Source organism: Symphodus melops, assembly GCF_947650265.1.
Source record: "Symphodus melops genome assembly, chromosome: 15".
NCBI classification, from domain to species: domain Eukaryota; kingdom Metazoa; phylum Chordata; class Actinopteri; order Labriformes; family Labridae; genus Symphodus; species Symphodus melops.
In genome coordinates, this window is record NC_136705.1 from 12,310,125 (window position 1) to 12,323,712 (window position 13,588).

The window sequence follows — 13,588 nt, forward strand, 5'->3', positions numbered from 1 at the left end:
ACATTGTTCATAAATCTGTCTAAATGTGTGATAGTGAGCACTTTTGCTTTGCTGAGACAATCCATCCCACCTCACAGGTGTGCCACATCAAGATGCTCATCAGACACCATGATTAGTGCACAGGTGTACCTTATACTGCCCACAATAAAAGGCCACTCTGAAATGTGCAGTTTTGTCTCACAGCAAAATGCCACAGATGGCGCAAGCATTGAGGGAGCGTGCAATTGGCATGCTGACAGCAGGAATGTCAACCAGATCTGTTGCTCGGGCATTGAATGTTCATTTCTCCACCATAAGCCGTCTCCAAAGGCGTTTCAGAGAATATGGCAGTACATCCAACCGGCCTCACAACCGCAGACCACGTGTAACCACACCAGCCCAGGACCTCCACATCCAGCAGGTTCACCTCCAAGATCGTCTGAGACCAGCTACTCAGACAGCTGCTGAAACAATTGGTTTGCATAACCAAAGAATTTCTGCGCAAACTGTCAGAAACCGTCTCAGGGAAGCTCAACTGCATGCTCGTCGTCCTCATCGGGGTCTTAACCTGACTCCAGATCGTCGCCGTAACAGACTTGAGTGGGCAAATGCTCACATTCGATGGCGTCTGGCACGTTGGAGAGGTGTTCTCTTCACGGATGAATCTCGGTTTACATTGTTCAGGGCAGATGGCAGACAGCGTGTGTGGCGTCGTGTGGGTGAGCGCTTTGCTGATGTCAATGTTGTGGATCGAGTGGCCCATGGTGGTGGTGGGGTTATGGTATGGGCAGGCATCTGTTATGGACGAAGAACACAGGTGCATTTTATTGATGGCATTTTGAATGCACAGAGATACCGTGATGAGATCCTGAGGCCCATTGTTGTGCCATACATCCATGAACATCACCTCATGTTTCAGCAAGATAATGCACGGCCCCATGTTGCAAGGATCTGTACACAATTCTTGGAAGCTGAAAATGTCCCAGTTCTTGCATGGCCAGCATACTCACCGGACATGTCACCCATTGAGCATGTTTGGGATGTGCTTGACCGGCGTATACGACAGCGCGTACCAGTTCCCACTAATATCCAGCAACTTCGCACAGCCATTGAAGAGGAGTGGACCAACATTCCACAGGCCACAATTGACAATCTGATAAACTCTATGCGAAGAAGATGTGTTGCACTGCATGAGGCAAATGGTGGTCACACCAGATACTGACTGGTTCTGAGTCCCCAGACCCTCAATAAAGCAAAAACTGCACATTTCAGGGTGGCCTTTTATTGTGGACAGTCTAAGGTACACCTATGCACTAATCATGGTGTCTGATGAGCATCTTGATGTGGCACACCTGTGAGGTGGGATGGATTGTCTCAGCAAAGCAAAAGTGCTCACTATCACACATTTAGACAGATTTATGAACAATGTTTGAGAGAAATGGTAATATTGTGTATCTGGAATGAATTTTAGATCTTTGAGTCCATCTCATGACAAATGGGAGCAAAAACAAAAGTGTTGCGTTTATATTTTTGTTGAGTATATCATCCTATCTAATGTTTGCTCCCTCTGTAATAAAACGGACAAGCTACAAGCATTAACCACATGCATAAGTACAGGACTGCCTCGAGCTGTCTCCCATCGCCCTTTCTATCTCCCCAGAGAGTTTCCTTAGCTCTTTCTCATCCTGGTTTACATCCAGCCCAGAGCTAATGAAGCCGTAGCCACTAAGCATATCACAGACTCATTCAATAAACTGGATCACATATCACCAGAGTCTTTCAAATTCATCTTGGGCTATTTCAACCACTGCTCTCCGGATAAATCATTTAAAAGTCTATCATCAGTACATCACATGCAGCACACGCCTGGAGAAGATAAATGCTATGGGTCAGTTCCCAATGCATACAGATCTGTCGTCTACCCCCTTGTCTCTGCTGATCACCATGCCATCCTGCTTACTCCAACATACACTCCTGTTGTAAGGAGGTCAAAAAAAGTTGTCAAGAACCTCAACAAAAGCGTCCTTACACTTCAAGGATGCTTTGAATCCACTGTCTGGGATAACCTCCTGGCCCCCTCTGATGACATAAATGAACATGTGTTTCATCGTACTGTGTGGGCAACATCTTTTCCTCCAGTCACAATCTTCCCCACAACAAAATATGGATCGCCATAGAGCTCAAGGACATCCTCAAGAAGAAGAAAAGGGTCATCCTTGTGAAGTCAAACATGCCATAAAGACTGCCAAGCTAAAGTACAAGAACAAAGTGGAGGAGAAATTCACGAAGGGCAACCTCCGCTCAGCTTGGCCTTAAAAACATGGCTGCTGTGAACACTGCTGCCAGCAACAACAAAATCATCCAGGTTGCAGTTCCTCATCTCTTCCTAACAACCTCAACTTATTGAACACAAGACTCGAGAAGGACAACACCAAGCAGTGTCCATGCTCAAGCCCAGTGACTCTGTAGCTCTCAGCACAGAGGATGTGGTGAGAGTCCTCAGGAGGACAAGGGAGAACAGCTCACCTGGTCTCGACAACATCAGTGACCGCATCCTGAGGCACTGTGCGAGCGACGATGATCCAAAAAACATTTATAATAGACAATGTCCACAAACACCTGGAGCAGCCCAACACCTCAGCCAGACTCCTGTTTACAGACCTCTCTGCATTCAACAACCCTGCAGCCAAACATCCTGGCTGACAAACTCTCAGTCCTCTTTCATCTGGACGACCAGTTAATCCTGTGGATACTGGACTTTCTGACCAACAGATCACAGAGAGTTCTGGTCCAAAAGTACTTTCTCCGACCTCCAACACACCTCAACTGGCTCCCCTCAGGGCTGTGTGCTCTCACCTCTGCTCTTCATCCCCTACACCGATCAGAAACAGAACAGAAACCGCCTGCAGAGCACGGTCACAGTCTGCTCTAAGATCATTGGACTTCCTGTAAGGACTCTGTCTACCATCTACGAGCAGCAGACAATCAGGTTAGAAGGTCGGATCATGCAGGACCCCTCACACGCTCTCTTCCCAGCGTTTGAGTGGCTCCCCTTAGGACGCCAGCTTCGTTTTCCCTGCTGCAGGACACAGAGGTGAAGGGCCCCCCTTACCCCTGCAAACAATCAAAAACAACCACCCCAGACTTTCAAAGCTGTGAACTGTCTCATCTACCTCCTTTTAGTTGCATCTTTGCTCCCTAATGCTATTTATTCTGTTCATTATGCTTATATTGGTCTTCATGCACTACTCCACTTTATTCTGTTTGATATCAGTTATCATATCTTATCCATCCAAGCACTGTTCTCACATTATTCTTTCAGTGTTTGTCTTTTTTAAATGAGATGTGTTAACCACTCAAAAAAAATCAGAACTGTAGACACGGATAAATTGGCTGATGATAAAGGGGACATATACAGTATGTCCCCTGAAATATAGATATGTCAGGGGACAAATCTAAAAATGTGAATCAAGCACCAGACGAGATGTGTGACTCTGATAAACCAGCTCTCTCAGAGGTGGAGTACATGGGTGGAGATACCAGGGGAGGGAAGAGCAATTTCTTACCAGAATTCAAGATGTGATGTCACAAACTGAGAACATTTGAAACAGACTACTTTTCTGTGTATGGTAAGACTTATGCAGACCACAAACAAAGCACTGGATGGATTTATTTTACATTTTGTGGATCAATGGACACTCAGGTTACCCAAATAAATGTTCAAAAACAATGTAAAAGTGGATTTTCAAAATATGTCCTCTTTAACACATAGGCCTTTATGACTTCAAACCAGTCCACTTGCCTTTGGATCAAGCTTTAAAAATTCACAGACAACACACCATCACAATTGTTCAAAAGACAGCAAAATCATTTTTAAGGGGTTTAATGTTTGTCTGTCAGGAGATAACCTAGAAACTAAAAATCCATTTTCAATAGTCCACACAGTAAAAAGGCCATTAACAGTGATTTCTCATACAGGCTGTTGGCTGTGCAGCTGCTTTTTTTAGCATGGAAACTCCTTTTATCTCTCACTGCAAGGCCCTGCATGTAACAGTGAAGTTTGTGAGGCAACGCAAGACTTTTAAAGATGATTTCCTGGTGGAGAACTGCTCTTGTGATGTTGTGTGAGTGACAGTGAGCGAAGAGTTACTAGATGCATGTGTGTTTACTGTGATGGTTTACTTTACTCTGAAACTCCATTTTAATATTAAACAGCAGCAGATGGCTTCTTATGAAGTGAAGGAAGAAATAAGCCTTGATATTTACTTCTGTGCAGTGAGTGTGTGCAGCGCAGACACCCACAGGAAAAAAAAAAGCAGAGACGAAATACAAGATTGAGAAGCAAAAACAGAGAGAATACAGAGAAAGTCCTGGGTGTTCTTCGAGTGACTTTTTCACACTTTCTTGTGTGTTTGTGTTTAAAGTGAGCGACAGGGGACGGAAAGGTTTCAATCACGAAACACACTGCTGTGATTGGGCGAGTGGTGTGACAGCAGCTGTTTTAAATGTTAGTTCATGTTGTTTAAACGTAATCTGAGGTGTGTTTCATTTCCTGTAGCTGTCACTCTCCCTCCAATGACCTCACTCAGTGTGTGCGTTTGTGTGTGGAGGCCCTCTATGACCAAAGGGCTTAAGTGGCTTCAGAGACCCCAGCACCATGTAATCACACACATACACATATGTGCGCTGAAATTGAATGATCATGCGAAACACCCAGAATGTCTGTGTGTCATACGACATGCATGTATGTGCAGACTAAACACTGACCCACATTGCTATTTCTACTGATTAGAGGTTGATCATAATGAGAGCTATTAACATCAGACCTTAAACTCCCAAGCCTGTAGACACTCGTCAAACACACACACACACACAGTTATATGTCAGATCTTGCCTGCACAAGCAATAGAAAACACTCTTATGTTTTTGCATCCTTTTTTCAGCAAAAAAAAGTATATTCAAGTATTTCAAGGCAAAGAACTCTGAGACTAATGGTCTGCCCTATTTTTCCAAAGAGGTTTTTTGTGTGAAGATTTGGATTTCCGTTATGTGTTTGTCTTTGTTTGTTTGTTTTTTTCACTCAAAGGTTCATTTTACACTCGGATAACATCACAGACTTTATCTGCTCTTGTCTGAATTCTGCTCTCTGGTTTTTGGATAACACAGAAATATAAAAATGTTAATCATCCACAACTGTATTATGTGGTACTTCAGAGGACATGGATTCTGTGCCTTCTGTGTGCTTTGCTGGTATGTGTGTGTTTATTTCCTTATGCTATTGTATGACTTGCTGTGTCTGCACAGCTGGAACAACAGTGTGTATGTGTGTGTGTAACTGCTTTCTTCTCTGTTTCACATCTCTCATCCCTTCTTCTATCTCACCATGTACAATGCAATGGAAAGGGATGTCATTTTTTGTTTATTTGCTATTATTACCATAAATGACCAGTACATAATTGATAATGACGTAATGTGTTTGAAATGATTTCAGTGCAGCTCCACTTGAGTTCAAAGTTTTCTTTATTCATACATCTAAAAGAAGAGTAACAAATGTCAGATTAAAGCCGCTGAATATCAAAGAGAAGAGTGCCTTTTCTAGAGCTGATGTTTTTAACTGATGTGATTCTGATGAAAGAAGTGCAGTAGAGAAGAGTCAAATTGACGGAGGCTTACAGAGGGACAAAGATGGCACCATGACATCAAGCATGGTAAGGCTTACATTTTGTTGTCAAGCATCATGTTTTTTTTTAATTTTGTATGCATGTTGTAATGGGGTCTGTAAACTTTATTTTATTTTTCTCTCTCTCTTTCTGAACAAAGAGTCTTTTGTTGTCCAATAAAAAAACAAACAAGAATGCATGTATTTTATGTTCATAGGCTAAGTGAGAAATCTGTTGAGATGTTAGAAGTTTTTGAAAAGTCTCAAGGCTGGTTTGTAAGGATCTTAAGTCAAGAAAGTCACCTATAAAGATATGTGTATTTGGTATTAATTCTCAGACATTCATAAATCTCTCAAAGCCAGACATTCAACCTGTCATTCTTTGGAGGTCTGGATTAACTCGTGCAAATGTTTGTTTAAAAAGCATTTTAAACCCACTTGGCTGTGCATCAGGACCATATTCACAAACAGAGAAGATTCTCAAAGAGCGTTTTACCTCGCTTTTACAAAGTCCTACAGACTCTACATATGCAGTAAACTCCTTAAAAACTCTAAATTTCAATTGAGAAGCTGTCTTTTTGAACGCAAACAGCAGAATTCTTTGTTTAGACTTCTGTAGTGAGTCCAAGTGAGCTGATGTGAGCGCACAGCAGGATATTATCCGGAGAATCCACCTGAAAGCAAAGGGAGGGGGAGTGATGTGTATATGCTATGACTGCTGTACAGTGCAGGCATGTGACGCCTACGCTCTCTGTGCATGGAATTAAATAGCTGTATTGTGTGTTATGTTTGTGATGTTGTTTTCTGCTCTCTTCTTTCTGCACATTGTGATTCTGTTATAAAGTAAATAGTAACAAATCAGTTACTTTCCACATTCAATAACTACAGTGGCCGGTAGGGGTCAAACGCCCTGCAACTGCTGATACACTTACAAATACACACAGCATATTCAGAAATGCTGCACATTCAAAAGCAAATGCAAACTCCCCCAACAAAAGCAAAGACACGAACAAAGCCTGTTTTGTGCACGAATAAGTAAATGCTCATGTGTATATGTAGGCCGTTATCTGATAGCAGAAAACCGTCAGAAACCAGAGACCAGAAAGATAATCAGAAACCATCCACTTCAACATGTACATCAGCTTAATGTACTTATGTACTTAACAGCCTACATCCACAGAGACTTTTCACTCTTTAGTATCAGTCAATGGTGAAGCTAGATTTGACCTTGCTTTTGACCATTCAATCAAGACCCAATGTGCTCTGGGTTTGCCAGAGTGTCCCCTCACTAGATACCTTTACCTTGCTGAAGAAGGAGGGGTGATATTCGACTGGAGGAAAATCAAGCCTCGATGTTGTAAACAAAGGCATACAGTAGCTAACGTCTACCACCAGTTGGAGCAGCGAGGACACAGTGGAACTAACACTGTAACTCTAATAACATATGAGTTAGCGAACTGGCAATCATTTTTATATATACATTCAGGAAGTTCTTTCCTCTTTCTAACCAATACGTGATTCAAACACTCAACCCAGGCACTCTTCACTTTTTAATCGACTTGAACTACTTAAGTATTTTTCTATACTGTGCAAGTGCTTTGTGGCTAATCTGAGAAACTTCTCTCTCATGGATTAACACACACAAACATGCACAAACACAAAGTGGGCAGTGGTCTGTAATGCTAACTAACCAGATCCTCTTAATGATGTTAATGTCATTATTTCTATGGAAGATTAATGGCAACTATTTTTAGCTCATTAATCCATATTGAGTAGGACTGGAGATTAATTTGTTAAACACGCATCAAATAGGACTGCTGCCCCCGGCCACTGACTAAACTCTTATCCCTCAGGCGGTATATGTGTGTGTATGTATTACTGCGAGCACTTGGGTGCACCAGAAATCTACACCTTCTGCTCTGTAGTCTCAGTTGTGAGCTGCTTTGCCAGGTAAATTTGTGATTGCCTTTGTGCCGTGATGGTTTTTCAACACTCCAGTAACGTAGATGTATTTGTCGCTAACCTTTCAATTATGTGACCGACCAGCACCCTTTTGTCCACTTACAATGGCAAAAAACCTCCTCAATAGTATTGTTTTTTATCAGTATTAAAATGTCAAGCATTGTTTTGTATCTAAAAGAGTTAACTTGGTCTAAAACAGAAAACAAAAAGTTTTGCTTAAGCATATAAAAAATCCAGCACTGCACAGTCTGCCTATAGGGGATTGAGTGGGATCTGTTATATAATAGTCAAAGTCTTTTTTTTTTTTGGTTTGTTTTAATATGTTTACTTGTCCTTTCAGGCAGAGTTGATAACACTAGACAGGCAGACAGGAATCAAAATGGGAGACCGACTTGTGACTTTAAACATGTCCAGGGACACGGTGCAATCATGTCTTATCGAGAAAGATACTCTTTCATAGTATAAGAAATCAATGTTTGTTATGAAGTGTTTAAAGTAGGACCTTGTTGGAGTGTAAGGATTCTTCCTTGAATCTGACACATTGGGCATGGCCTCCAGAGAGAGCTCCCACATGGTACTTTACAGACCTGTCGGTATCATCTCCTCTCCCTCTGTTTCACTGTTTGTCTACTAAATCAAATAAACAAAGGAAAAGTCATCCAATTATATCTCACCTTCAACACATATGGAGGAAGGTCTCAGAGCTGAAAGAGTTTGATCCTTTCTTCGATAAAGGCCTCCAGTATTTGGCTCAATCCCAAGCTAAATATTGATAAGAAGGCATTTATTTTGAAGGAATGGGTAGAAAAAGGTCATCCTCATATTAGAAAATATATATACACTTAAATGATTTGATGAGCTAAAACAAGAATATGATTTACCGCAAACCCAATTCTGGAGATAACTTTGAAAAATACCCCATTTGTTGCAAAAGGTCAAGTATGAAATCTCCAAAGTCAGCCGATAAGTTAAATAAAATCATACAAGTATTGGGGGAAGTACATGAAGCCGCTAAATATTATAGGATACTCATGGAATGTGGAGGAGGTGGTGTTGTCACAGCTCTTAGAGTTTCTAGGGAAATAGATTTAGGGGTTTCATATAATGAGCAATAGTGGGTTTGATTGTTGGCAACTTCTGGACAATGTCAAGGGTGTCGCTTATTCAATTTAAAATCCTGCATAGATTTCATTGGGCTTTCAGACTTGGCTTAAGGGATTCAATGACCTGCTGGAAGTGTGGCGTAGATGACACAGATGGTACACTACCTGTACTCTGATCATGCCCCATAAATATTGGATGAAGATCCATGGTTGCATTGTCAATGTTGTAAAAACGCAATTTTTTCGATGTCCTAAGTTCTACATTTCAGGAGACCGTTCAGTGTTATCTGTCTTTTGAAAACCACTGATCCAAGAGATACAGACTGCCATTATGGCTGGACGACAGTTCATCCTCAGGAGTTCGAAAACATCAGGAGAACCTCCTTTTCTGAACTGGTTGGCTGAATTGGGCACCGTAGCTGCATACAAAAGAATGTCATATAGACAGGATGGAGGACAGAACAATATCTTCTGAAGTGGGTTGTGTATTTGAGGTTGATAAATGGGTGGTTTTAATAAGAGCTATCATATTTTTGCTTTTATGTCAATCTGATCCTTTTTTGTGAGTGTGTGTATATATTTATGCAAAGTCAACCTACGAAAGAGCCTGCTGATGTCACACTGAACCATGAGAAGGAACCCAAATGCACAACTCTTTTAACACTCGGGAGCAGGAGGTAAGTCCATTTATTTAAATAAAACCAGGTTCGGTACACGGAATCCAAAAACAGGCAAAGGTATCTAAAAAGTGTCAGGCTAAAGGCAGGTCGAAAAAACAGAAACTGGTCGGGATATATAACAAGAAGAACTCAGAGCTGGAACGAAGGTCACAAGACGATACAAACTGGCGCAGAATTAGGGAAACACAGAGACTATATACTGAAAGGGGGGGTGGAGTTAACGAGACACAGGTGAGACACGTCAGGTAATCAGCAGAGCGTGAAACACTGGGGAAGGGCATGTAGCCAACAGACCTGACACAGGGTAAGTAACAAAGTAAAACACAAACACAAGACATGAAACATGAGGATAACCAGAAATAAAGAGAACACTTAACCCAGGGATGTGACAGCTGACTCTTCTTGGTAACGGTTTTGTGTGTGTGTTGGGGGGAGGGGGGTGATCTGTAAAGGTTTCTATTATGTGTCTCTTGTGATATGGTTGAATTGTTTTTTGTAAAATAAATGAAATGAATTGAAAGTCATAAAAAAATCCCTTTACTCTTATATAAATCCGCCGTCTATAGATGATTAAAAACATAACACAGGTCTTACGGCATTGGTAAGCACTATAAAATAATTTCTTTGGAAGGGGAGTGTTGTTTTGGTTTGGACATTAGAATTGGCAGAAAATAATAAATTTTCTGTTGCTTTCTGGGAAACACTTCTCATGATCCAGTAGTAGGAGGGCTGTAGGGAGATAGACGGGGGTTGGCGGGTGGAAAACAGACTCTCAAATCCAGAGGGAGATATAGAGAGAGCATCACTGAGACAGAGAGGGATTTCCCATCCCATTCTACAGAATCTGGCTGGAGTTCCTAATAACAAGCTTAAAGCGCCCTCCTCCTTCTCCTCTTCATTTCCCTGTTGGTTGAATATGAGGGCAGAACATCCCACTGTGCTTTAAACACACATTCTACACAGATTAAAACACACACTCACTCACATGCTGTAGTTGGCCCGGGGTAAAGCCAATATCAGACCCCCCGCCATCTCTGTTGTTGACTGGACATAATTGTCTTATACCTGCAGGCCTTTACTGACCTCTTCATGATGGGGGACGGTGCCACTCTGCAAAAGGACAATGCTGGGACATAGATTACACAAAGCAAGATTTATGGCACGGTTTTGCAAAGCATAACACCCATCAGAGAAACTTCAGAAAATACAGTATGTGAGGTTTGAAAGTTTGAAAACTATACAAAACCAAACAGTAAAAGTCAACAGCTATGCTAGCAGCTCTATATATGAACATAATACAGTCAGTTACAGTATATATAAGAATTCTTACATTAAGAATGCCAACATGGTGATGGTTGGCAAGTATAATATTCAGAACAGCCTTGGTCTGTGTCACGTTTACTTAACATAATTATCAGATAAAGACGAGCAAAAGTTTGCAACAGTTATGTCAGGGACCAATGAAGCCATACATAAATTAAGTTTTGAAGATAACCAATATAATTATTGGTTCATTACAGTTGCTTAAAGTGTTTTTTGTTTTGTTTTGTTTATTTTACTGTGCTTGTAATCTCAACTGTATTGGAAATGAAGGAAACCTCAGTGTCCTTTTGAGAATAATTAAAGGTCTTTGCTAGGTTTCGCTGTCTCAATCAATCAATCAATCAATCAATCAATCAATCTTTATTTATATAGCGTCAATTCATAACAGGCGTTATCTCAAGACACTTTACAAAAGCAGGTAAAGGACCTTACTGTTTGTCTGTTAGCATTAACAAAAGAGCAGGTAACAAGACCATGCTCATTGTTATGTTTACAAAAAGCAGGTAAAGGACCTTACTGATGGCTATATTACAAGAGCCCAGCTTAATCCGTCATAGCGTGGCAAGAAAAAACTTCCTTTTAACAGGCAGAAATCTTCAGCAGACCCGGGCTCATGACGGAACAGCCATCTGCTAAACTGTCTCAGTGAAAGCTTTTCAAACTGTTACCTAACATAAGATATATAAAATAAAGCACGAGAGGAAAGGTAAGAGTAATGAGCAAAGACTTAAAATCTTAAATCCTCTGTGTGCGATTTACCAAATTTCCAATTTCCAATCCAGAGTATCAATTGAGATGTTTTACTCTTCACTCTGATAAATGTACAAGTAGTTTTTCTGTTAAGGTTTTTTTTCTTTAGATTACATTATTTTTACAACAAACTCTTTACACAACACATTTGCCTAATCAAATACATGGGGCATAATACCAACCAACATTTAACATGGCTGTTAAATGTTGTAGTTTACAAGCAGAGATTGTCAAAGAGGAACAGAAAATGTTTGACCTAAATAAGCAAAGTTTATGTTGAAAACATCAATTAAAAGGGACACCAGGCAAGAAAAATAAATGACCAAGAGTAAGCCTACATATTTGATTCTTTGCCAACCCTCTGATGTTTATTTTCTTTGTGAATGTGAACCACTATAGCAGGTCGGGTGATTCAGAAGTGACCTTCAACCTATGCCAGTTACTTGCTAAATACCTTTTGGAACCAACTTAAGCCCCCAAACATACAACGAGACAAAAAATGTGGGAGAAAATATTGGAAAAAAACCCCCCAAAAAAACAGAGTCAGTAAATTGTTGGATTTATGAAGATAGAATGTTCTCTCTGTGAGGATGAGGATGACTTGATATCCCCAACTCAACAAGTAATAATGCTGACTTTTTTTTGTCAATACTGTTGTTTATAGAAATATTAAAATTACATTACTTCCTTTATATTTTTGTAGTAGACCATTTCATGACAAACATGACCAAAGTTTGGATGAGTTAAGAGGAAAAAGGTTCAAATCAGAAAATGTGTTTCAAAAAGGCATGCAGGTTTTGCAAGATCCTTTTTCATTTTTAACATCTGGACTCAGGACAACCTTTCCCCTCTCACACCTTCTCTGAATGCATCCAGATGGAGGTGGTGCCTGCTCCAGCAGCACATGTGCGTAGTTGTACCTCTGCTGTTGGGAATGGAACTCTCGTGTGGTTGTGCTGCTTTGTTTTTACACACACGTTATAAGGAGGTGGAAGGGTTACTCACTGGAGCTGTGTTGAGTTCTTTTGAACTTTGTACAAACAAGGTTTTTTTTTAATGATATTTTTCTTTTTCTAATGAAGCGGTCCTTTTTGTGTGATAGATTTGAGTATTTTAAGATCCTTAGACTGTCCTATTTTTTGGTACCACTTTACATAACAGCAAACAAAACTGAAAAACATACTGAACTGACCCTAACCACAGGAAGAACTCAGACAGCTTTACACTCTCTAGTTTTTTAATTGTTTGTTTTATATTAACATTGTTATGTACCTCAGTTGCATAAAAACAAATTTATAAATTTGAAAGTATTAACTGTTGAGAAAGAGATAAAAGGTGATGAAGACAATGATTTGTTTAAATGGGGAGAAGGGAGGGGGGGGGGGGGGGGATTTGTAGCATACTAAATGTTTGGCTTCAAAGCTGTACCACTCCTCTAAGCCTATAGAGAATCTATTTTGAAAGATAAATATCACAAGAGGAAAGAAAGCAGAGGAGTTTTAGAAACACACCCAGATATCTGGATGTGTGGGCTGTGTCCACAATTTCTTAATTAGTTTTAGTAAATCATAAAGTTATGCCAAAAACATTGATCCGCTGATACCGCTGCAACTTTCTGAGCTAAGCGGATAGTTAGCGTGAGGGAGAGCTGAAAGGAAAATGATGAACATAAAAAAGTATTTACAGCACAAAAGGAAGCAGGGTGTGTATGCAAAAGAGGAAAGAAAATATCAGTCAAATAAAATGGCATTGTGCCCTTCTGCTTGTAATCACAGCTAATGGTGTTATTTATAAGAATAATGGACCTGTCGGACAGAGCCTCTCTGTCTAGAGTTTGCATGTTTGGGTTCTCTCTGGGTACTCCGGCTTCCCTCCATAGTCCAAATAAATATGTGTTAGGTTGATTTGTGACTCTACATTGCCTGTATGTGTGAATGTGAGTGTTGCTGCTTGTCTGTGTATCTATATCAGCCTTGTTATTGACTGGTGAACAGTCCTGGGTGTACTCTCGCCCAATGACAGCTGGGATCAGCTCCAGCCCCTCGCTGCCTGAACGGGAAAAGCGATTTAGAAAATGGACGGGTGGAAGACTTACCTTTTGAGTATACTGTACTGGAATAGAAGTTCACAGC